General features: G+C 42.3%; 1 protein-coding gene across 1 annotated transcript in view; it reads right to left on the bottom strand.

Annotated features, from left to right (window-relative positions):
- LOC126095621 (synaptotagmin-11) overlaps nt 1-26994 on the bottom strand; it is a 728232-nt gene that overhangs the window by 606814 nt on the left and 94424 nt on the right. The window lies entirely within an intron of this gene.

Genomic DNA, 26994 nt, shown 5'->3' with positions numbered 1-26994 from the left:
TACGGGACGTTCCGACAACTCCATTACGTTCATTAATATCGAACTTGCACATAGTTCGACACTAATTACCCAGTATGTCAAGATGTACACTGTATCTGTTTTTCTCTCCTTGTACTTAGTTTAACGCGAATGAGAAAATTTAGTTACGGTCTTTTCTTGTGCGTCAGGACTTTACGCCACGTGGCATACTTCTTGCAGGTAGAAATTTGGTCTCTCCATCGTGTGACTACAGGGTAACACACGCACGCACTCAAAAGCACACACACACACCTTGTCATAATGTAACTTCGTTATAAACTACAGGGTGAGGCAAAAGTCTGGATACACCCCTATAAAAGTCGAACGGTGCAAGGAATCGTAATGGCGTCTGGTAAGGGGTGTTTGTAGGTGTGGGCGCAAGTTATACGAGCTATGGCGACAGCGGCGGCCATCTTGAAATCCACCATCTTGGATTTTGGTTACGTGTTTCGAATGGGAAGCAGGTCATGTGGCACATCATTTTGAACTGCCTCTTTCTCAGGAATACACGTGTGAAATCAAATGGTTCAAATGGCTCTGAGCACTATGGGACTCAACTGCTGAGGTCATTAGTCCCCTAGAACTTAGAACTAGTTAAACCTAACTAACCTAAGGACATCACAAACATCCATGCCCGAGGCAGGATTCGAACCTGCGACCGTAGCGGTCTTGCGGTTCCAGACTGCAGCGCCTTTAACCGCACGGCCACTTCGGCCGGCTACACGTGTGAAATCTGTTTTAAGATATCTTTGTTTGTGGAGGAGTTATGATCTGTTAAAATCAGAAAATGTAAGTTGATGATCAGTTCTGTTTGCTGCTGCAGGTGGTCCACTTACAAACAACGAACATACGTCGCGAAACATTAACGGTAACCTCCAAATGGTGCATATTGCGAAGAGAGGGAACAGAAGCATAATCTGTAATACATCGATTTTAAAAGTCGACCAATATACATATCAACAAACAACCTGATCTATTAACCAGGTGGTACCTTCGAAACTTTAATCATATTCCGTCTACAGCCTATCAAAACCAAATTAGCAGTTCAATTCGTTGTTTTCACTCTGGTAAATAAGGCTATTTATTTTATCCGTATTCTGAGTGAAAGTCTTAAATTTTAGAGTATTTCATTTTGCACCTCAATATATTTTCAACATTTTACTTAATTTTTTAATTTAAGTGTATAACTAAATATTCGTTCATAGACATTTTAAATTGTCAGTTTATCCTAAGCTTTACTCTTTGGCTTACGTTACATCTTTGCACATTTTTGCTGCGCTAAATGCACCAAGTATCTACAGAAATACAAAAGAATAGTACAATCAGTAACTCTAACGGTAGCGTATGATATGAATACGATGCCCCTTTAATGTGTGTGGCACCTCTTTCGAGGTAACTACCTTTCCGTTATGTTAAGTTGGCAGTACTGTACTTTTTATACAGGCAAACACTCGATAACTTCTTAAAAAGGCGAAGTAGTTGTTTAACGTTGAAGAGAACTAAATACTTACAAATCAATCTCGTCTTCGTTTACTTAGCCATTATTTGCGATGGAAACTTCTAGACGTCATGAAATCAAACACTTGCCTGATTTCTCATATGACAGTGGATTACTAGTGTCAGTAAAGTTGGATTTAGCATACTGAATGACGGCAGTAGACAGTAAAATGAACATCATATCCACTAATCTTGTACGACGCCGCTCCATATTTGCTCGTTACGTGTCCTTTAATTATAACGCTAGCACAAACTAACCGGAGCACAGAATGCAATAACCCGAATGCGGGCAGCTAATGGACTTACGTTCGGTGCTGTTTGTCTCTCCGTTTCGTAATTCCTATTAGCATCACATGTGTTTCCGCTGTGTCCTGCCAACGGCCTTATGTAATTACCCGAACGACAAAGGTTGCCTCCACAGCTAACGAACCGAACAGGCCTCTACTATATCCGAAATAGCCACATTACTCGACGCACATTTGGCCCGATTATGAAGGACTACAACCACACCGTGTTTCAATGTCGCTTCTCTCGGCTTGCAGCTGGCCTGCAGCATTTGGCAGCATTTACACCCACGCAGACAGTTCCTCAGTATTTTAACACCGAGCCTAAAGACAATTGTTCAGTTAAGAAATGTTGTTGTTTCGGATGAACATCCAAAAGACAATGGAGCTTATTCCCAAGAATAAGCAGCTTCCACTCGGTTAATACTCGTCAGAAATCAAACCTGCATTTGGATCGGACTTCGTTAACTCCCGTGCAGAAAGGTATGCGGTGTACTGCTGCATCCATTTGCAATAACCTACCCCTCGAATTCAAAAATCTTAGCAGTAATCCACGTGCTTTCAAATCGAAACTGAAGAGTTTCCTCTCCGGTCACTCCATCTATACCGTCGAGGAGTTCCTTGAAAAATTAAGCTGATTCTTATTGTATTGTTGATTGCGGTTACTTGAACTTATGGAGTGCCTTTTTTCGCGTTCATGAACATTTATTTTTATCTGTTATTACTTTTATGTTGTAATTTCATGTGCTGACACGTTCCATGACGTTGGAGATTTGCTCCTCAATTTGGTCGTACGGAACTTGACGCGTACATTAAAAAATAAATAAATAAATAAAACTCAAAGCAGGAATAGCACAATGGGGTGTAGGGCTTTACATCAGGAAAGAAATGGAACCCAGCGTAGTTGCAATAAGGTATGTAAACGAACGACTGATGTGGATAGATTTGACAGTGTCTAGCAAGAAAATTAGGATTGTGTCAGTATATTCGCATTGTGAAGGGACAGATCAAGATAAGATGGATAGTTTTTATGAGGCACTCAGTGATGTAGTTGTTAGAGTAAAGGACAAGGACAGTGTTCTGCTCATGGGTGATTTTAACGCCAGGATTGGAAATCGAACAGAAGGGTATGAAAAGGTTATGGGTAAATTCGGAGAGGATATGGAGGCCAACAGGAACGGGAAACAACTCTTGGATTTCTGTGCCAGTATGGGCTTAGTAATCACAAACTCCTTTTTTAAACATAAGAACATTCACCGGCATACTTGGGAAGGCAGGGGAACCAGATCTGTCATTGACTATATAATAACAGATCAGGAATTCAGGAAGGCTGTGAGGGACACACGTGTATTCAGGGGATTCTTTGATGACACTGATCATTATTTAATCTGCAGTGAAATTGGGATTGTGAAGCCGAAAGTGCAGGAGGTCAGGTCCATGTGTAGGAGGATAAGAGTGGAGAAACTTCAGGATAAGGAAATCAGGCACAAGTACATAACAGCGATCTCAGAAAGGTACCAGTTAGTTGAATGTAGTCAATTACAGTCATTAGAAAAGGAATGGACAAGGTACAGGGACACAGTACTAGAAGTGGCTAAAGAATGTCTTGGAACAGTAGTGTGTAAAAGTAGGATGAAGCAACAGCTTGGTGGAATGATACAGTCAAGGCAGCCTGTAAAAGGAAAAAGAACGCGTATCAAAAATGGCTACATACCAGAACCCAGGTAGACAGAGAAAGTTATGTTGAAGAAAGAAACAAAGCCAAACAGATAATTGCAGCATCCAAGAAGAAATCGTGGGAAGACTTTGGAAACAGGTTGGAGACTATGGGTCAAGCTGCTGGAAAACCATTCTGGAGTGTAATTAGCAGTCTTCGAAAGGGAGGTAAGAAGGAAATGACAAGTATTTTGGACAGGTCAGGAAAACTGCTGGTGAATCCTGTGGATGCCTGGGGCAGATGGAGGGAATATTTTGAAGAGTTGCTCAATGTAGGTGAAAATGCGATCAGTAATGTTTCAGATTTCGTGGTAGAATGGGATAGGAACGATGATGGAAATAGGATCACATTTGAGGAAGTGGAAAAAATGGTCAATAGATTGCAGTGCAATAAAGCGGCTGGGGTGGATGAAATTAAGTCGGAACTCATCAAATACAGTGGAATGTCATGTCTTAAATGGCTACACAGGATAATTGAAATGGCCTGGGAGTCGGGACAGGTTCCATCAGACTGGACAAAAGCAGTAATCACACCAGTCTTTAAACATGGAAACAGAAAAGATTGTAACAACAACAGAGGTATCTCTTTAATCAGCGTTGTGGGTAAAATCTTCTCAGGTATTGTTGAAAGGAAAGTGCGAGTGTTAGTTGAGGACCAATTCGATGAAAATCATTGTGGGTTTAGGCCTCTTAGAGGTTGTCAGGACCATGTCTTTAGCTTACGGCAAATAATGGAGAAGTGTTATGAGTGGAACAGGGAATTGTATCTATGCTTTATAGATCTAGAAAAGGCATATGACCGGGTTCCTAGGAGTAAGTTATTGTCTGTTCTACAAGATTATGGAATAGGAGGCAAACTTTTGCAAGCAATTAAAGGTCTTTACATGGATAGTCAGGCAGCAGTTAGAGTTGACGGTAAATTGAGTTCATGGTTCAGAGTAGTTTCAGGGGTAAGACAAGGCTGCAACCTGTCTCCACTGTTGTTCATATTATTTATGGATCATATGTTGAAAACAATAGACTGGCTGGGTGAGATTAAGATATGTGAACACAAAATAACCAGTCTTGCATATGCGGATGACTTAGTTGTGATGGCAGATTCGATTGAAAGTTTGCAAAGTAATATTTCAGAGCTAGATCAGAAATGTAAGGACTATGGTATGAAGATTAGCATCTCCAAAACGAAAGTAATGTCAGTGGGAAAGAAATATAAACGAATTGAGTGCCAAATAGGAGGAACAAAGTTAGAACAGGTGGAGGGTTTCAAGTACTTAGGATGCATATTCTCACAGGATGGCAACATAGTGAAAGAACTGGAAGCTAGGTGTAGCAAAGCTAATGCAGTGAGCGCTCAGCTACGATCTACTCTCTTCTGCAAGAAGGAAGTCAGTACCAAGACTAAGTTATCTGTGCACCGTTCAATCTTTCGACCAACTTTGTTGTATGGGAGCGAAAGCTGGGTGGATTCAGGTTACGTTATCAACAAGGTTGAGGTTACGGATATGAAAGTAGCTAGGATGATTGCAGGTACTAGTAGATGGGAACAAAGGCAGGAGGGTATTCACAATGAGGAAATCAAAGAAAAAGTGGGAATGAACTCTATAGATGTAGCAGTCAGGGCGAACAGGCTTAGATGGTGGGGTCATGTTACACGCATGGGAGAAGCAAGGTTATCCAAGAGACTCATGGATTCAGCAGTAGAGGGTAGGAGGAGTCGGGGCAGACCGAGGAGAAGGTACCTGGATTCGGTTAAGAATGATTTTGAAGCAATAGGTTTAACATCAGAAGAGGCACCAATGTTAGCACTGAATAGGGGATCATGGAGGAACTGTATAAGGGGGGCTATGCTCCAGACTGAACGCTGAAAGGCATGATCAGTCTTAAATGATGATGATGATGATGACTTAGTACTTCGTTCAATAGACTTTGTTTTTGTTTTTAAGACATACGCGACGGAAAATAACGACCGATGACAAATTAGCGTCCATTTATGTCCACATTCACATAAATACTCTACAAGTCATTGATGTTTTCGCAGATATATATATATATATATATATATATACAGGGTGATTCAAAAAGAATACCACAACTTTAGGTATTTAAAACTCTGCAACGACAAAAGGCAGAGCTAAGCACTATCTGTCGGCGAATTAAGGGAGCTATAAAGTTTCATTTAGTTGTACATTTGTTCGCTTGAGGCGCTGTTGACTAGGCGTCAGCGTCAGTTGATGCTAAGATGGCAACCGCTCAACAGAAAGCTTTTTGTGTTATTGAGTACGGCAGAAGTGAATCGACGACAGTTGTTCAGCGTGCATTTCGAACGAAGTATGGTGTTAAACCTCCTGATAGGTGGTGTATTAAACGTTGGTATAAACAGTTTACAGAGAATGGGTGTTTGTGCAAAGGGAAAAGTTCTGGACGGCCGAGAACGAGTGATGAAAATGTAGCACGCATCCAGCAAGCATTTGTTCGCAGCCCAGGAAAATCAGCTCGAACAAGAAGCACAACAATTCATATTTCAGCAGGATGGAGCGCCACCACATTGGCACTTATCTGTCCGTAACTACCTGAACGTCAACTACCCGAGGCGATGGATAGGCCGCCAGGCAGCCTGTGGCAGAGCACTTCATCACTGATCTCCAAGAAGCCCTGATCTTACCCCCTGCGATATTTTCTTATGGGGGTATGTTAAGGATATGGTGTTTCGGCCACCTCTCCCAGCCACCATTGATGATTTGAAACGAGAAATAACAGCAGCTATCCAAACTTTACGCCTGATATGCTACAGAGAGTGTGGAACGAGTTGGAGTATCGGGTTGATATTGCTCGAGTGTCTGGAGGGGGCCATATTGAACATCTCTGAACTTGTTTTTGAGTGAAAAAAAAAAACCTTTTTAAATACTCTTTGTAATGATGTATATCAGAAGGTTATATTATGTTCCTTTCATTAAATACACATTTTTAAAGTTGTGCTATTCTTTTTGAATCACCCTGTATATATATTAGTTCCACTTTCTGCCACCAGGTAAAATATGGCGCTGTAAGTAGCCAAAATGTGGTGTGGCTGCAGGACCGATTAGAGACATGATAAGGGTGGTGGTTCTGAAACGCTTATTACAAGTTATAACATGTGCTCAGCATGGTTTCCCGACTGAGCAACATGATGCATCCATAACACGGCATTGTTGACAGTTTCTCGCAGTATATCAGGTGTAATGTGCGCTTCCGGAACCGCGCGACTGTTACGGTCGCAGGTTCGAATCCTGCCTCGGGCATGAATGTGTGATATGTCCTTAGGTTAGTTAGGTTTAAGTAGTTCTAAGTTCTAGGGGACTGATGACCGCAGCTGTTAAGTCCCATAGTGCTCAGAGCCATTTTTTTTGTAAAGTGAGCTATATGTCATCGTATTCTGTCCTTCAGATCGGCAAGAACCCAGAAACGTCCCTGATAGACACGATCTTTCAAATATCCACACAACCAGAACTTACATGGATGCAGAAGGGCACACTTTATGAAATTACCTTGTGATGGTGCAGTCGTTACCGAAGCAAAATTTTTAACCTGGCAAGGGACACGTGGCGTAGTCCCATCTTGCAGGAAATAGCGGTGTGGACACAGTTCCGTTGTTGCAAAACACAGAACCACGGTTTGCACAAGGAGGTCCTCACAACGTGCAGATGTCACAGTACACCTGGAAGAGAAACGGACCAAGTATGGAGGAGCTTGTGAAGCCACACCATACACTCACATAACCTGAGTGCAGTGGACGACCGGCCGCTGTGGCCGAGCGGTTCTAGGCGCTTAAGTACGGTACCCCGCTGTTGCAACAATTGCAGGTTCGAATCCAGCTTCGGGCATGGATGTACGTGCTGTCCTTAGGTTAGTTAGGTTTAAATAGTTCTAAGTCTAGGGGACTGATGACCTCAGATGTTAAGTCCCATAGTGCTTAGAGCCATCTGAATTTTGCAGTGGACTTTCCTGCACAACATGTGACGGAGTAGAACCCTACATTGGAAAGTTCTGTGCATTTATGGCATCGTGCAGAGTAAAATGTGTGAAACATCCCCTTTGAAAAATTATGAATGACTGTGCCGGTAAACTTCTATTATTATTTGATTTTCAAACAGCTGAGCAAAACTGAAAGTACTCAGACAAGACATTTCTCTCTTTACTTATTCTGACTGACATACTTTTTTTTTGCGCAACGTAATCTGACTTTCAATAATCCCTACAAAAGAATGGCCCTGACTATCAGTAACCTATACCTTTCATGAATCACTTACCTCACAAAAATCTTCGTTACTGAAACTACTGCAATACAGCGTGCACCATTACTGCCAGCTAAATAAAAGATTCTAACTACCGAAGCACTAACTACTGATAGGCATAGTTAGCAAATGAAAGATTTTGATGGAGAACAAACAATGTATTTACCTATAATAATAATAATGTCGTGTGACTAGGGCCTCCCGTCGTGTAGACCGTTCGCCTGTTGCAAGTCTCTCGATTTGACGCCACTGCGGCAACTTGCGCGTCGGTGGGGATGAAATGATGATGATTAGGACAACACAACACCCAGTCCCTGAGCAGAGAAAAATCTCCGACTCAGCCGGGAATCGAACTCGGGCCCTTAGGATTGACAGTCTGTCATTATATATATATATCAGTTCATTACATCCGGTCTTACAAATTTCGAAGTCCAGATCGTCCGCTCTCAACACTCTTGTCATCTCTCTCCCCATATCCACCACTGCTGGCGGCTCACCTCCAACTGTAAAACGCTACGCGCTGTTCACATCCAACTGCCCAACACTACAATAGCGAATATTCCAACAATGCCAATCAGCCACAGACTGCACACAGCACAGTCAGTGATTTTCATACAGAGCGCTACGTGGCGTTACCAACATAAAAACCTAAACAGCCTACATATAAATGTGCTTCGCCGTCCTAAAGCATATCCCCTGGCCAGATGTCATCCATTTCATGTCATCCATTTCCATGTGTACCAAAAAATGAAGGACAAAGTCACAGCGTTGTAGGTTATCTTGCGTCTTCATTTGGTGCACATTCTGTAGGGATACCAGTTTAAAATTCGCCGCAAAATGTTTTGAACTGTTGATCAGGGAAGTGAGAATTTCCGTGATTCAGCTCGATGATGATGATAATGATGATAATGATGCTTGGTCTGTGGGGCACTCAACTGCGCGGTCATCAGCACCTGTACAAAGTCCCAATTTTTACACAATCCAATTGTTTCACAGTCAAATCTAGCCACTGTCAAGAATGAAGATGATGAAATGATGAGGACAACACAAAAACCCAGTCCCTGGGAAGATAAAAATCCTCAACCCGCCTGGAATCGAACCCGAGTATCTGTGATCCACAGGCAGCAATGCTAGCCACTTTTTTTTTTTTTAATCTTATTTTGTTCGCTTTTGTTGGTTGCATCTGCTCGGGGCGGATGTCGTATGACACCCGTTGAAGTTCGTCGTTGATCGGTTAACTGAGGTTTTTTTATATCACTAGACCACTAGCAGCGATCACAGTTGGAGCACTGACTGATGAGTACGGGGTATGCGCTACACGGTCGGCTAAAGCTATAGCAGCATCATCAACAATTGCCATGGGAATGGGCCGCCATCCTCTTCCTGCTGCATCACATATTTCACCTATTTCTTCAAATTGCTTGATCGTATTCTTTAGCTCATTTGATGACATGGGACCTCTTTAACACAACTTTTTCTGTTGGCGATATTCCCGCTACTTATCCAGCAGTTCATTGTCTTAGTTCTCAATAGCCATTGCGTTTCGTATGGAAAATTTCAACCTTCTTAACCATTTACACCAACAATCACTTAACAAAAAACATTAATACGTATCTCCAAGCGACAATTAGCACACTGACATCAAAACAGGAAACATTTCATATTATGAGTGCTTACTGCACCATATTTTCACCTGGTGGGAGAAAGAGGGACTAATGACTTTTTCATCGTACTCTGTGAGCGTCCCGATTATTAAATATACCTGCGATGTTTCAGAGTGCTTTGATATACACAGCCCGCAGCGCAGCAATCGGAACACCGTCAGTTTAATTACTAGTATAACCACCCCTTACCAGTTGTTAGGGCTCCTTGTCATTCCATTCACGTAGGGAGCGCGGAAAGATTGATTACTTAACGCCTCTCTGCGCGCTGTAATTAGTGTCTTTGTGACCCCTACGGAAGTGGCACGTATGAGGTTCTAATTCATTTCTAGCTTCATCATTTAAAATTCGTTCTTGAAGCCCACTAAGAAGACTTTCAACGGTTCGCTTGCATCTGTGTTCAAGCATCTGCCATTTCATCGCCGTGTCGCTCCCAACGGGTCAAACAAATCAGTGATCATTCTTTTGTATGTACCTATCGCCTATTAGTCCTATTTGGTACGGGTACCACTCTCTTACGCAATATTCTTGGATGAGTCGTACGACTGTTTTCTAAGGAATTACCTTTTTTTAGACTGATTGCATTTATTTATTATTTTACCAAAGAACTGAAGTCTGCCACCTGATTGATGTACGACTGAAGGTATGAGATCCTACAAGCTCTTACTACCAGGTACTTGGATGAGTTGATGGATTCCCGTCTGTGACTCATTGATACCGTGTCATAGAATATAATTGCTCGTTCTGTGAAGCACAAAATGTTACATATCTGAACACTTAAAACAAACTGCCTACCTTCGCATTATTTGGAAATGTTATCGAGGTCTGACTGGATATCGCTCTTGATCGATTACACAACAACATTTCTCGATTACAAATGCTTTTAAATTCCATTATTTCCCAGCACAAAGCCGCTTGAGGTTCACTCGTGAGTGTTTTTAAGGCGTGAAGGGATTTTGAGGTCCAAAATGCAAAATTTATTCAATTTAATTCCTTCAGATAAGGAATTAACGGTCGAAATTGAATATTTACTTTTTCATTTATATAAACAACTAATAACTCGTAGCAACAACTTAAGCTCCAAGTGACGACCGCCAGACTCATTGAATGCATAAAGAAAGCCGGAAATCTGAGATGAGAGTGACCAATACATTTTCGTCATTCTGGAGTACGCTATAACTGCAATTGAAAACACCGTTACGATTTAAAGAAATCGTATCTACGACCAATTCCAAAGCTTGAAAGTCTGGAACTGCACTAAATCGCCGGTAAACCACTTACGTTATTGATCTCTGGGATCAGTTTCATGTGGCTCCATTCCTAGCACACGTTATTTACGACAAGGGTTAATTACTCCTCCACCAGTATTCCCCACGTTGTGTTAATCCAAGTTAGAGTTTGACGAACAATAAGGCGTATGTTAATTCATCAGTGCTACCCCCTACAATCTAAAACCATCTCGTCATACACTACTGTGTGATCGACACTTTGTCGAATATCTTGGACAGTTCACTCTGACTTCAACGATTCCTTAGCTTCTATCGACTACGAAGATCTTTTCCCGTTCACGTAACACCATTTACCAAAGTTTCCTCGGTCCTATGTTTCTGCTTTTTGGGTACTATAGCCTGATCCATCATACATTAAATGTGTGTCTACAAATTTTCGTAACAGGTAACGCCCCATTTCCAACATTTATTAACGAACTAAGCTCAATAGACAAGATATTTCTCCCTCCCCAGGCCACCTAAGGGCGCTATAGACAGCATAGAACTTGTACCTGTGATCCTGACTTCAGTCATGGTAGTGAAGTGATGTGTACATGCAAGAGGTTATATGGAAACAGCACAGGAAAAATAAAGTGAAGTCGTACGTGATTGTTGGCTGAACACCGGAAGGGGTAGGTCCAGCCACCGTGTAGGAAAATATTTTCCTCCACCGCTCATAATGCCCTTTTTCCTTACAGATATGGGTTCAAATGGCTACAATCACTATGGGACTTAACATCTGAGGTCATCAGTCCCCTATGCTTAGAACTACTTAAAACTAACTAACCTAAGGACATCACACACATCCATGCCCGAGGCAGGATTCGAACCTGCGACAGTAACAGCAGCGCGGTTATGGACTGAAGCGCCTAGAACCGCTAGGCCACAGCGGCCGGCGCAGATATGGAAAACTGCGTCTTATGTGCGTTTGTGGACTGCAGATAATTGTAATGATCGCATGTATAGTGTGGCGTTAGGTTTGTGTTTTATGATGATTATGATGATGATGATGATGATGATGATGTTGATTATGATGGTGGTGGTGGTGTGAGAGAAAGGAGAGGGTGAAATGTGGTGCCAACATACAGCCTATTTCTCTTGAATAACACCACCGAGCGAGGTGACGCAATGGCTGGCACATTATATTCGCATTAGGGAGGACAACGTTTCAAATTGGATCCGGCCACTCTGATTTAGTTTTTACGTTCAAATGTTAAAATGAGTGTCAATTTCTAAGGGACCAAATTGCTTAGGTCATCGGTCCCTACACTTACACACTACTTAAACTAACTTATGCTAAGAACAACACATACTTCCATGCCCGAGGGAGGACTCGAACCTCCGGGGGGAGGGGCCGCGCAGTCCGTGTCATGACGCCTCAAACCGCGCGGCAGTTTTTCCGTAATTTCCGTAAAACTCGCCAGGGAGGTAGGGGAAGGTTTCCTTTGAAAGGGCACGGTCGATAAAACTTCCCATTTTTGAAACATTACAAAGTTGTGCTCCGTCCTCGATTTCGACGGGACGTTAAACCATAGTCTTCCTTGCTTCGAACAACACCAAGGACGTATTATCACCAAGAGTGCCACATGGCTTCACATCACGATACGCTGCGGAGATCTGGAATTTAATCCAAGATACTGGCGCCAAGTTTGCTGATCAGGAACTTTACACCAACACGACTCCTCCCCCGCTCTCCTTCCCTATTGCCGCCACGAAATATAATATTATCGTGTGACAGATGACTAGGATTCTATTGTTAATAATAAAATATGTAAATCATTAATATAATAATTATTTGTTTATATTAGTAATACTTGGCACATCGGTTTAGCTTAACTATCAGTTCAGAAAAATTATCGTTTAAAAATGTTCGTCCGAAAGTTTGAAAAGTATATTTACCAGTGAGTCGACTCAAGATGAATAACAGCTGCAGATAAAACTGTGGCAACTTCATTACTTACATGATACTAAATCAAAGTTTGCGTTGACCATTATCAGTATGTCACTTAGTACTATGACTGCGAACAAGAATCTGCATCCTAGGGCTATGTGAGCGTGTGAGTGATGGAATGCTAATTCTTTCAGAAGGAAACCTCGCCTACACGTCAACATCGATTTCGTCCCAAGTTTATGCTGTATGCAGGGCTTGGCCAGAAATGTAAGTGATAGGAGTGGGAGCTCCAGATGGCCAAGCGTTTAGAAAAAAAATATAGCGTTTCGGTGGGGATCGGGCGAGGCACGACCCATTTACGTCTGCTTAGCCTCCAGGCACTGGTTCAGCGCAACCGAAAGAGTACACAAAGTTAATCCGAGGGTCGTGGATTCGAGTCCCTATGCAGTAACTTTGGGCATTTTTATTTTAAATTTTTATGTTACTTGCACTGAAAATAACGCGAAATAACGCTCAATGTATTTGTATTTATTGAAAGTTTCATAAAGGGCGTGAAAAGGAAAGGCAAGGGAAAATTTGGGATTGCAAATGAATTTCCAGACAAGGACTGTAAAGCGAACGCAAGAACTTCTTATATAAAATTATACATTTATTATGATGATTTGCAAGTGCTGGGATGATACTCATCGCAAAAACAGAAAAAGCAGTAATTTTCTCGGCATCTTGAAAATGTTATAGATGCAAGATTTTTACAAATTAATCGTTATTTTATATTTTCTATAGAAACACAAAAAAGTCTACGTTCATAAAAGTTTCTCTCTCACCGAACAGTTGGGTGGGAAAATATGCTAAACGCATCACTTCGCTAAATATTGGCGAGGATAGCTGGTGGTGTACAGTGGAATATATTTTGATACAGTCTTCTTGGGATGCTATTTCCTTTCCCCCTTTTTGAGATAAAGGCAGTTCTGAAGCTTTTCCATCAAATCCTTCTTCATAGACATCACAGTGTTACACTAGCAGAATTCATTTGACGGGAATCCTATCTTGGAAATTGCAATCCCAAATTTTCCTTTGCCTTTTCTTTTCATGTCTCTTATGAAACACTCAATAAATACAATGTATTGAGTGTTATTTCGGTTACTCGCAGTTTCAAGTAACATAAAAATTAAAAAGCAAAGGACTAGGAAGAGCAGTTGAACAGAATGGACAGTGTCTTGACAGGAGGGTATACGATGAACTTCAACAAAAGCAAAACGAGGATAATGGAAAGTAGTCGAATTAAGTCGGATGATGCTGAGGTAATTAGATTAGGAAATGAGACACTTAAAGTACTAAAGGAGTTTTGCTATTTACGGAGCAAAATAACTGATGGTGGTCGTAGTAGAGAGGATATAAAATGTAGACTGGCAATGGCAAGGAAAGCTTTTCTGAAGGAGAAAAATTTGTCAACATCGAGTATAGATTTAAATGTCAGGAAGTCGTTTCTGAAAGTATTTGTATGGAGTGTAGCCATGCATGGAAGTGAAACATGGGCGATAAATAGTTTGGACAAGAAGAGAATAGAAGCTTTCGAAATGTGGTGCTACAGAAGAATGCTGAAATTAGATGGGTAGATAACATAACTAATGAGGAGGTATTGAATAGAATTGGAGAGAAAAGGAGTTTGTGTCACAACTTGACTAGAAGAAGGGATCGGTTGGTAGGACATGTTCTGAGGCATCAAGGGATCACCAATTTAGTATTGGAGGGCAGCGTGGAGGGTAAAAATCGTAGAGGGAGACCAAGAGATGAATACACTAAGCAGATTCAGAAGGATGTAGGTTGCAGTAGCTACTGGGAGATGATGAAGCTTGCACAGGAGAGAGTAGCATGGAGAGCTACATCAAACCTTCTCAGGACTGAAGACCACAACAGCAAGAACAAAAATTGAAAATAAAAAGATTTTTGGACAATGAATCGAATGCACAACACTCGGATTACAGTTTTATACTCATCCCGTTGTGCTAACCGCTGCCTGGAGGCTAACCTAACGTAAATGGCTCATGCCTCGTCTGTCCCGCCACAAAAATGCAGTTTTTTTTTTCCAAACGCTTCGTCATCTGGAGCTGTCACTTCTGTCACTTCAATTTCTGGACAAGGCCTGCATACAGCATAATTTGGACGGAATCGGTGATGACGAGTAGGCGTGGTCCCCTTGTCAGCCGTTTGTGCCTACGTTTGGGAAAGTCAGTTTTCGTAGGATCCTTTTTGTCTCATGAATTTTGCTGTGGTCTCTACATTGCACCTGTGGACTTACGAACTGTGTAATTTGTTGCTGGTTGTAACGCTTACTAACTGTTGTACATGTGTACACCTGACAATGTATCGAATAACACAGAAAATGCATAACATTATACATTTAATGTATTCTATCTCAAAGCCATTCAGAATAGACATGTGTCAATATTCAATTTTTGCTTTAAATAAGCGTTCCTGTCATAGATCTGTATACTGATCATTCCTCCAGGTAAACGCTGTATACGTAATTTCTAACAGTAATATTTGACATACTATGTTAAACATTTAATGGTTCAAATGGCTCTGAGCACTATGCGACTTAACTTCTGAGGTCATCAATCGCCTAGAACTTCGAATTAATTAAACCTATCTAACCAAAGGACATCGCACACATCCATGCCCGAGGCAGCATTCGAACCTGCGACCGCAGCGGTCGGTCGGCTCCAGACTGTAGTGCCTAGCACCGCACGGCCACTACGGCCGGCAAACATTTAATATAAGATTGCACTTCTTAATGAGTAGTTTAGAACAGCATTAAATTCTTATATTCGGTCAATAACTGTATGAAATACCGAAAAATCAACTTTTGTTCCCCTTGGAACCTGTTAGATAGGCAACTTGCAGCCCGCACCGTGACCCGCCTTAAGGGGAGATTTACTATCTTTGACCCGAAAAAAAACCATGAGATTTTTTTTCTCGGGATGTGTTATAGATATAAATGTCAAATTTGGTCAAAACGTTTACTGATATTTCTTCTATGAACTGGAATTTTTTCGACCGGAGATGTCTAAGGGAAAAGGCGGAAGTGCCGTCGGACCGAAACAAAATTTCCATGTAGACCTCCACACGCGGTATGTCACAGGTCAGCCAGCTGGTCTGAAATCAAAATGGAACTGACGTTAGCGAAGTATATAAGATTCTTTAGAAGTTGTACTTCGCTTAAGTTATTTGGACCATAGGAAACAAAATGGTGGCCATTTGAAAAAAAATAGGATTTTTTTCATCGATTTTTCGACTTCGTCGTCTAAGTAAAAATATTAATAGTTGATGGATCGGAATAAAAGTGGTATAAATCCTAGACAATTTAGTTCGCTTCGTCGGAAACAAAGAATCATGCCAATCGGTTCAGCAGCTATGAAGTTACAATACCCTGCGACAAAAAAAGACATTTCGAGAAAAACGCGTTTGAAGTTTTGACTACATATAAATGCAAATTATGCAACTTAGTTTCAATCTGCTATACCGGATCCATAAACTAGTCCTTCCTCTTCCTCATAGGGGGCGTTCTGCTCGATCTGGGCCATCCTGTGCTGCTCCAGAGCCGCTCGCACGGCCGGTGAGAAGCGGTTTTCTGCCGCTTGAATCCGGTGGTCGTCCGAATATTTGGCTAACTGCATCTAATAGAGTCCCAGGGTGACGTCCACCGCAGTCATGGTCTTCAGAATTACTGAATACCCTTCGTTGAAGCTGCTCACTGGAAGGAAAGTCGCAATCTCCAGAATGCGCACCAGAATGCAAATGCTGGGGGGCTAACTTCCAAACACACGCGTTAAAACTTTCATTTGAATTTTGTGTGTTTCCTCCCAAGCACCGATACAATAACTCGTCCTCCGAAAGGGCCTCGTAGATCAGATGAATTATTTTTTTAATTTCTTTGGAGAGTGGCTGGTCGTGTTGATATTTGTCCAGATGTCCGTGCAATGCACCACTTCCACCAACTAGTTTCCCCAGCCGGTGTGGGAGGTCATCCGTCGAACACTTATGGAAATACCTTGCCCAAATTGCCTTCTTCATCCGTTCCACCGAATTGGAATGCTGTCGGATTGCCAAGTCGTAGTACGTGGTAAGCTCCTTGATCATTTTATCAAAAAAAAAAAAAAAAATGGTTCAAATAGCTCTGAGCACTATGGGACTTAACTTTTAAGGTCATCAGTCCCCTAGGACTTAGAACTACTTAAACCTAACTAACCTAAGGACATCACACACATCCATGCCCGAGGCAGGATTCGAACCTGCGACCGTAGCGGTCGCGCGGATCCAGACTGTAGCGCCTAGAACCGCTCGGCCACACCGGCCGTCGATCATTTTATCGCTTTTAGTCATGGGCAAGCACATAGAATAATTTTTTGTGGGTACAAAGTTGAAAGTCCCGAAAAAACTGATGCTTCAAAAAAAAAAAAAAAGAAAAAGGGCTCTGAGCGCTATGGGACTCAACTGCTGTGGTTATCAGTCCCCTAGAACTTAGAACTACTTAAACCTAACTAACCTAAGGACATCACACACACCCATGCCCGAGGCAGGATTCGAACCTGCGACCGTAGCAGCAGCGCGGCTCCGGACTGGATCGCGTAGAACCGCACGGCCACCGCGGCCGGAGGTGCTTGAAAAAGGCCGATTTCAGGCAGGTGCATTTTTTTGTTCAACCGCGAATAACTAACATTTCTGTTCCGTATTCGGAAAAGCCGTTTCAGGGGTGAATTCTAAACACTTTTATGGATCCAAAAATGCAATTAAAAATCGATTTTTTTCACCAAAAGATAGTAAACCTCCCCTTAACCCCATAGTGACATCGGTAGTTTCATCACCTAACCATGATCGTATCCTTCTGATTTTAGGTCGGGAACCGCGCCTTGGCCGCGTCAGTTTCAGAGAGAGCGCCATTATTTTGAGTGCGGCTGTAACGGCGACCGGATCGCCCGTGACCGCAGCGGCCGTTGTCGGCGGAAGCCGGCGCCGCCCGCGGCCCGGGAAAGTTGTCCAATATCGCGGTCGGCCAGGGTCGGCTCGCTCCGTCTCTACCTGGCACGGCCACGGCTGCCTCACCCCCAAGCCCCTCCCACTGCCCCACCCAGCTAGACCACTGCGCCCTGTCCAGCTGGGAATGTCATCGTCCCGGAGCGCTACGCACGGAATGAGTTTATACGCCGGGAGAGCCGTTAGCGCGCAAGTTGGAGGCATTGCCCAGCATCTGCTGATTAAAACGCGCACTCTCCCATTAGGCGGCGCCATCGGCGGAGGACTAGTCGGAAAATGACAGGCGAATTGGACGCCGTACCGATTCAGGCACATTCAATTTCGTTTTGGAAGGCATTGTGATAAAAACGATTTGAAAGAGAATTTCACGGTCGGGAACGTCACTCTTGTCACAAATATTCCGATCAAGTTTAAAAAGTAGATAAGAATAAGTACTAAGTTTCCTATACAACTGAAAGATTACTTTGTTTTAAACCAAACATGTTTCACCTCTTCGTATTAGGCATCACACGCATATCCAAAGTCCCCCTCCCCCCCATTTCCCCAACAACATTTTGATGAAAGCGATTATATTTGTTCATAAACTGCCTGACAAAAACGTGAAGCATACCTATCATCTTTAACCATAAATGGCTAGGAGTAATAATACACTACTGGCCATTAAAATTGCTACACCACGAAGATGACGTGCTACAGATGCGAAATTTAACCGACAGGAAGAAGATTCTGTGATATGCAAATGATTAGCTTTTCAGAGCATTCACACAAGGTTGGCGCCGGTGGCGACACCTACAACGCGCTGACATCAGGCAACTATCCAACCGATTTCTCATACGCAAACAGCAGTTGAAACGTTGCTGTGATCCCTCGTGTAAGGGGGAGAAATGCGTTCCATCACGTTTCCGATTTTGATAAAGGTCGGATTGTAGCCTATTACGATTACGGTTTATCGTATCACGACAGTGCTGCTCGCGTTGGTCCAGATCCAATGACTGTTAGCAAAATATGGAATCGGTGGGTTCAGGAGGGTAATACGGAACGCCAACGGCCTCTTATCACAACCAGTCGAGATGACAGGCATCTTATCCGCATGGCTGTAACGGATCGTGCAGCCACGTCTCGATGCCAGAGTCAACAGATGGGGACGTTTGCAAGACAACAACCATCTGCACGAACCATCTTGACGACGTTTGCAGCAGCATGGACTATCAGCTCGGAGACCATGACTGCGGTTACCATTGACGCTGCATCACAGACAGGAGCGCTTGCGATGGTGTACTCAACGACGAACCTGGGTGCACGAATGGCAAAACGTCATTTTTTCGGATGAATCCAGGTTCTGTTTACAGCATCCGTGTTTGGCGACATCGCGGTGAAGGCACAGTGGAAGCGTGTACTCGTCGTCGCCATAGTGGCGCATCACCCAGCGTGATGGTATGGGGTGCCATTGGTTACTCGTCCCGTTCACCTCTTGTTCGCATTGACGGCTCTTTGCACAGTGGACGTTACATTTTAGATGTGTTACGACCCAGGGCTCTATCCTTCATTCGATCCCTGCTAAATCCTACATTTCAGCAGGATAATGCACGACCCCATGTTGCAGGTCCTCTACGGACCTTTCTGGATACAGAAAATGTTCGACTGCTGTCCTGGCCAGCACATTCTCCAGATCTCGCACCATTTGAAAACGTCTGGTCAATGGTGGCCGACCAACTACCTCGTCACAATACGACAGTCACTGCTCTTCATGAACTGTGGTATCGTGTTGAAGCTGCATGGGCAGCTGTACCTGTAGACGCCATCCAAGCTCTGTTTGACTCAATGCCCAGGCGTATCAAGGCCGTTATTACGACCAGAGATGGTTGTTCTGGGTACTGATTTCTCAGGGTCTATGCACCTAAATTGTGTGAAAATGTAATCACATGTCAGTTGTAGTGTAATATATCTGTCCAATGAATACCCGTTTATCATCTGCATTTCTTATTGGTGCAGCAATTTTAATGGCCAGTAGTGTACAACAAAATCTAAACTGGACTGCAATAAGGCGTCAGATCTCTCCAAGCTCTATAAAACTTTAAAAAGCTCTTCCATCCTGACATGAAAAAGAATCTTGTACACTCACTTATACTTCCATTTATTGATTACAGAGATGTTATCCTCCGAGGCAATTCTAAGGAAACCTCATGGTGCGTGGAACTGTTTTTGAATGCGATTAAACAGATTTTCGGAAAAACATAATTATGTTAGTATCTATATAAATAGAAATGTTACGAATTCTTTCTGGGAATGTTTCACTAAAGTGTAGACTTATATGGCAGTGCGACGTGGCAAATGAACAGCACAGATAGGAAGAGAATAGAAGCTTTTGAAATGTGATGTTACAAAAGATTGCTGATATTGGAGGGATAGATCGGTTAACTAACGAGGAGGTTCAAATCGAATTGGAGAAAAAGGAGCGTTAAGGTTGACCTTGACAAAGTAAGGGATAATATGATACATCTTGAGGCATTACGGAATAGTCTGTTTCGTTATGAGTGGAAAGAATGTGGCGGGGAAGGGAGAAGTGGCAGAAACTGTGGAGAGAGACGATGCTCGCCTGTATTAAAGTTGATGGAGTTAACAGTAGTTATATAGAGATGAAGAGGCTTCTCACAGGATGACTGGCTTGGAAAGCTGCATTAACCGGTTGTCAGTTTATGGGAACAACAATAGTGGACACGACTACCTTCAAACAATTTATGCAGGCCGCGGAACCGCTCTCAGGAAATTAATTTAATTTACAGTTGACTCACCTGTGACGTCTGTATAGCAGCATACTGGGCAGAAATTTGGATTCGATTACTAGGTTAAAAGTTATCTGGAATATTTTTATCATACAACATATTTTAACGCTGCAATCATTAGTGACCCAATGAAGTCCTAAAAAAATCTGTAAAGTAAAAACCGTTTTGATTGGGAGAAATGATCGGTTCGAAATATAATCAACTGTACATTGCGTAAAGGCAAGAAAATATTGCAAGCTTCAGCAATAGCTATCATAGCTGATTCGAGACAAATTAACAATGCCCGAGAGCCAGTGAAGAGACAGACTGTAACTGTTTCGCTTTGAATGCTAAGCCTTAGCAATATATTCGAGTATCGTTGAATTCAATGCTTCACGCTATTATCACAACGGAACAGTAAGTGTACTGAATTTGAATTCCCGCTGTGTAATACAGTGCATTTAATTCGATTATGTTGATCTGTTCAGAGAGCTAAATTTTCTCTCTTGTATATTGCAGCTAATTCCAGTCCTCGAAAAGTTTTAATGCATGAAGTGTTTAACCATATGAATATTTATGTACATTATTTGAATAGGTTTATACTAGAAAAATGTTACAAACGAATCTGAGTTTTCTGTGGGTAATGGCTTCAGCAACCAATTACCATATGTAGGAGTGGATCACTACTTGCTTTTTCCTAGAATGGTTATTGTAGTGCAGTATTCTCTGCCTTTCCTCTGCAATTGCTTTCTATATACTTGTCTTCCTGGCCACCATGTAGGATGTTCTTGCAGTGAGAAAAGCAGCTACGTTAGCAATTTATAACCCGCCAAGTCTGAGATTGAAGTTACGGCCGAGCATTGGATTTACCGGAGTACCTGACAGTAACTGAAGCAGAGAAGAATTTAAGAGAATCTTAAAGAGGAGTAATAAAAAATGAAACTGCAGAAATGTTAATTTTCTCGTGTGTTTTACTGCCAGTGCTTTCCGACATAATCACTTTTTCGAAACTACTTGCGTGCTGTATACGAACAGTTGCAGGTGATTACCAAGGAGATAAAGGACATCACCTTTATGAGACCTTAAACCTGAGCTCTCACCTGCTATGACTGTTATTGCACAGAAGCAAATTACCCCGTAACACGTTAGAAGGGTCCAATTCAAAATGATGTAATAATAGTAATAACGACAATAGCAATAGCTGTTCCACAGTGTGTGTTAACTGTATGTCATTGGAATTGCAAATGTCCACGCCTCCGTCCTCAGGAATGAAACAATACAATCTGAGGCAGCATATAGAAGTAAAACATTCATATAAAGAAGGCAACGTACTACAACTGAATCCTTTTATGACGCATATGTGAGCGATACTAAAACAAAATTTAATACCATAATGTTTTGTTGTTGTGATTGTAGTCTTCAGTCCGAAGACAGTTTTGTTACAGCGCTCTATCCTGTGCACGATTCTTCATCACCGAATAATTACAGCATCCCACATCCATTTGAACCTGCTTATTGTACTCTCCTCTTTGTCTCTCTCTGCAACTTTTATCTCCAGTCCAATATTAAATGCACGATTCCTGGATGTCTTAGAATGCGTCCTATCAACTGAGCCCTTCTTTTAGTCATATTGTACCACAAATTTCTTTCCTTCCAAGTTCTATGCAGTATCTTCATTAGCTACGCGATCTACAAATCTGATCTTTAGCATTCCTCTGCAGCAACACATTTCAAAAGCTTCTGTTCTCTTCTTGTTTGAGCTGCTTGTCGTCCACGTTTCAGTCCTGTACAGGACTACACTCCAAACAAATGACTTCAATATTAACAAATTTCTTTTCTTTAGAAATACTTTTCCTCCCATTGGTAGTCTACATTTTATACGCTCCTTACTTTACCCATCAGCAGGCATTTTACTGATTAAATAACAAAACTCAGCTACTACTTATAGTGACTCATTTCTTAATCCAATTTCCTTAGCATCGCCTTATTTATTTTGGCTACATTCATCTGTTCCCTTGTTTTGCTTTTGTTAATATTCTTCTTATATCCTATTTCAAGACCTAGCCCATCCCTTTCAAATTTGCTTCATAGTCCTTTGCTGTCTCTGACAGATGTCATCAGCAAATATCAAAATTTGGATTTTTTCTTCCTATACTTCACCATTCTCTTCAAATTTTTCTTTGATTTCCTTTACTTTTTGCTCCATGTACAGATTGAATAACGTCAGGGATATGCTACACCCTGTCTCACTCCCTTCTCAACCACTGCTTCCCTATCCTTCCCTTCAACTTTTATAATTGTCGTCCAGTTTCTGTACAAGCCGTATATAACCCTTCGCTTCCTGTAGTTTTCCCCTGCTACCTTCAGAATGTCAAATAGTGTATTCTAGTCAACATTGTCGAAAGCTTTCTCTGAGTCTACAACAGCTATAAACATAGGTTTGCCTTCCTTTAACTTGTCTTCTAAGATAAGTCTCAGGGTTAGTATTGCCTATTATATTCCAACATTTCTCCAGAATCCAAACTGATTTACACTGAGGTTGGCTTCTACCAGTTTTTCCTTCTTCTGTGAATAATTCTTGTCAATATTTTGCAACCTTGAAACCGATAGTTACATAAGATTCACATCTCTCAGCTCCTGCTTGTTTTGAAAAGACGTGACTTGTTTGTCTTGGGAACGGCACTGGACAAGAGTAGTTTGTGCGAGTGTGTTACCTATACTGATATGGTGGTGTAACGGCTACCACACCTGACTATTAAGTAAGGAGACCTGGGTTCAAGTCCTAGCCATGGCACGAACTTTAATTCCGCTCTTCAGCTTCAGTCCATATTGTAATTGAAGTTGACACTGATATGTCTCACGGAAAAATTAATTATATCAGATCTACAGAACACCTACACCTGAGGTACAGGCATGATTTCCCCATGATGTCCAATACTGGAGAGCCTCAGCAATAATGACGCTTTAAGGAGGAGAAAGTAAATCAAAGATATGAATTGAATTTTATGTTGAGAAGGGCATTGGACTAGAATAGTCTATGCAGCTCTATTAGCTATATTGCTACAGTGGTGAATGGCTAGCACACCTGCCAAGTAACCGAGGAGGTACAGGTTCAATTCCCAGCTGTAGCACAAATTTTAATTCATTTATTCGGCGTCCGTCATTATCGTAGATATAGTTGAGACTCATGTGTCTCAAGGAAAATGTAATTATATCAAATCTTCAGTTTTAATCTACAGTTCATAACCAATAATTCATGTCAGAGTCCACATTTGCTCCTGGTAATGTCTTACAGTTTACAATCTGCTTCCGAAATCTCTGTCTTACGATTAAATAATCAATCAAAAAACCTTCAGAAGTCTCCATGCGTCTTTCACGTACACAGAATTCCTTCATGATTCTTAAACCAAGTGCTAGCGATTATTAAATTATACTCTGTGCAAAACACTACACGCAACTTCCTCTTTCATTCCTTTCCCCCAATCCATATTCTTCTACTATTTCTCCTTCTCTTCCACTTCCTATTATCGAATTCCAGTGGCCTATCACAATTAAATTTTCCTCTCGCTTAAGTATCTGAATATTTCTTTTAACTCTCCATACATTCTTTCAATGTCATCATCTGTGGAGCTAGCTGGCCCTTAAACTTGTGCTACTGTGATGGGTGTTAGCTTTGTGTCAATTTTGGCTATGGTAATGTGATCACTAAGCTGATTATAGTAGCTTACCTCCACTCCTATTTTCTTATTTACAATCAGAACTACTCTTGCATTACTTCTATTTGATTTTGTACTTACACGAACAGAAGTACTTTTCACTGAACCACCAAACATCACTAATCCCCGCTACATCTCACTTCACCCTATCTATTTCCCTTCTAAAATTTGCTGAATATCTACCGAATTAAGGAACCTAACATTTCACTCTCCCATCTGTTGAGTGCAAGTGTTGTTTTACCTGGTGGGGACACCCTCCTGAGTAGTCACCGACCAGAGATGCGAAAAGGGGTTATCTTACCTACGAAAGCTTTTACCCCGAAGGATGCCATCATTATTTAACCACAAAGTAGAACTGCATGTCCTCAGGAAAAGTAATGGCTGAAATTTCCCTGTGCTTTCAGACAAAATCCATAACAAAGACCAAAAATTCACTAAAGTTTGAGTTATAATAAGCGAGTAACTTAGTGAAGTGAAGAGTGATTTAGAAACTAAACGTGTGAAGACAACGTTTTGTAGTTAAGTATGAGAGGTAGTAGTAATATTTTAACTATCACCTCGAAAAAATGAAGCTGCGACCATGAATCTAGGGCATATTATGAGCCCTTCTCTACATCCTCACCCTGCAATGCGATACATTTTCCCAATGATGGGTGACTAGACAGAGACCTTGTTTCTAAAAGTGTGCATATTGGCTTTTCAGGAAACGTTTCACTTTAAAAAGCACTTAGTCATAAACCTGGAAATAGCGTTATTAGGAAAATAGGGTCACAAAAAAATTGATAGACTAACGAAGCAGGATCAAGTGCTGAGGTGTTGTCTAGGAGCAACAACATCTCCTCAAAGTGATTCCTTCGAAGCTTCGTCATGAAAGCCTTCTGCAACCCCATTAGAAGACGTCGATAGCATTTGCCTGTGGCTGTTTGCCATTAAGGAGCATTAATTATTTGCACCGCATATTGGCACTCCAAAAAGCACTCAGTATCACTTTGAACTTGCCCGATGATGGTTGGGTCTTCGCCATTTTCAGCAGTGGTGGGTTCACGTGTTTCTACTATTCGCTTTGGTCCTTTCTCTCGAGGTCAAAGGGGTACACCCAGCACTCGTTCATGGTGATCGATGATTATGCTACTAAAGAAGTCATCTGGATATGCCTAATACAGCTACAGTAGTTCAGCTGCTGCCTCGGTTCGGTTATTTATAAATAAACACTTCCAAAAAGGTTTGCATCACCCCGGTTACCAGAACGCCTGAAGACAGACGTTGACTGTGGATATTGTGTCACAGATTCAATCCCTTTGACTGTTCAGAGATGTCACTAAACCCTCTCAAAGACGTAAACAATCATGCATGAGCAGCGCCTATTAAACGGAGGGGGTCCGACAGCCGATTAGTTTCAGTCATTCCACCAGGAAGGAGGTACATGGCTCGTGTTGTTTGCAGTTCCACCATGCCTAGACGGTGGTATCGCGGTTCGATCGCGTCCGCATTGTTACTTTGTGCCAGGAAGGGCTCACAAAGAGAGAAGTGTGCAGGCCTCTCGGAGTGAACCAAAGCGATGTTGTTCGGACATGGAGGAGATACAGAGAGACAGGAACTGTCGATGAGATGCCTCGTTCAGGCCGCCCAAAGGTTACTACTGCAGTGTATGACCGCTAACTACGTATTACGGCTCGGAGGTACCCTGACAGCAACGCCACCATGTTGAAAAATACTTTTCGTGCACAGGACGTCGTGTTACGACTCAAACTGTGCGGAATAGGCTGCATGGTGCGCAACTTCAACCCCGACTTCCATGACGAGGTCCATTTTTGCAACCACGACCCCATGCAGCGCGGTAAGATGGGCCAACAACATGCCGAATGGATTTCTTCACCGATGAGTGTCGCGTATGCCTTCAACCAGACAATCGTCGGAGACGTGTTAGGAGGCAATCTGGTCAGGGTGAACACCTTCAAACACACTGTCCAGCGAGTGCAGCAAGATGGAAGTTCCCAGCTGCTTTGGGGTGGCATGATGCGGGGCCGACGTACGCCGTTGGTGGTCATGGAGGGCGCCGTAATGGCTGTACGATACGCGAATGCCATCCTCCGGCCGATAGTGCAACCATATCAGCAGCATATTGGCGAAGCATTCGTCTTCATGGACAACAATTCGCGCCCCCCATCGTGCACTTCTTGTGAATGACTTCCTTCAGGATAGCGACATCGCTCGACTAGAGTGGCCAGCATGTTATCCAGACATGAATCCTATCGAACCTGCCTCGGATGGATTGGAAAGGGCTGTTTATGGACGACATGACCGACCAACCTCTATAAGGGATCTACGCCGAATCGCTGTTGAGGAGTGGGACAATCTGGACCAACAGTGCCTTGATGAACTAGTGGATAGTATGCCACGACGAATAAAGGCATGCATCAATGCAAGAGGACGTGCTACTGGATATTAGAGGTACCAGTGTGTGCAGCAATCTGGACCATCACCTCTGAAGGTCTCGCTGTATGGTGGTGCAACATGCAATGTGTGGTTTTCATGAGGAAAAAAAAAAGAAGAAGACTGAAATGATATTTATGTTGATCTCTATTCCACTTTTCTGTTTTCTGTACAGGTTCCGGCGTAACTCTTGGAACCGAGGTGATGCGAAACTTTTTTAATGTGTGTATATAGGTGTGAGCAGTCGCGGTATCTGTCGGGCAGCAATGTTTGTCAGGACGTTTATAACTAATGCATGATTATACGAGGGTTGGAACTTAAATAGTGGCAACTGTTTATTTACAACCGATATAAGAGTTACATGTTTGCACCTGTTACTGTCCTTCGAAGTAGTCACCAGCGTTGTATAGAACCCATTGCCAGCGATGTGGAAGGCGCAGTAT

The sequence above is a fragment of the Schistocerca cancellata genome, chromosome 8 (genome assembly GCF_023864275.1).
Source record: "Schistocerca cancellata isolate TAMUIC-IGC-003103 chromosome 8, iqSchCanc2.1, whole genome shotgun sequence".
NCBI classification, from domain to species: Eukaryota; Metazoa; Arthropoda; class Insecta; order Orthoptera; family Acrididae; genus Schistocerca; species Schistocerca cancellata.
The sequence above is the reverse complement of the archived record's forward strand: the minus strand, read 5'-3'. Positions and strand labels throughout refer to the sequence as shown.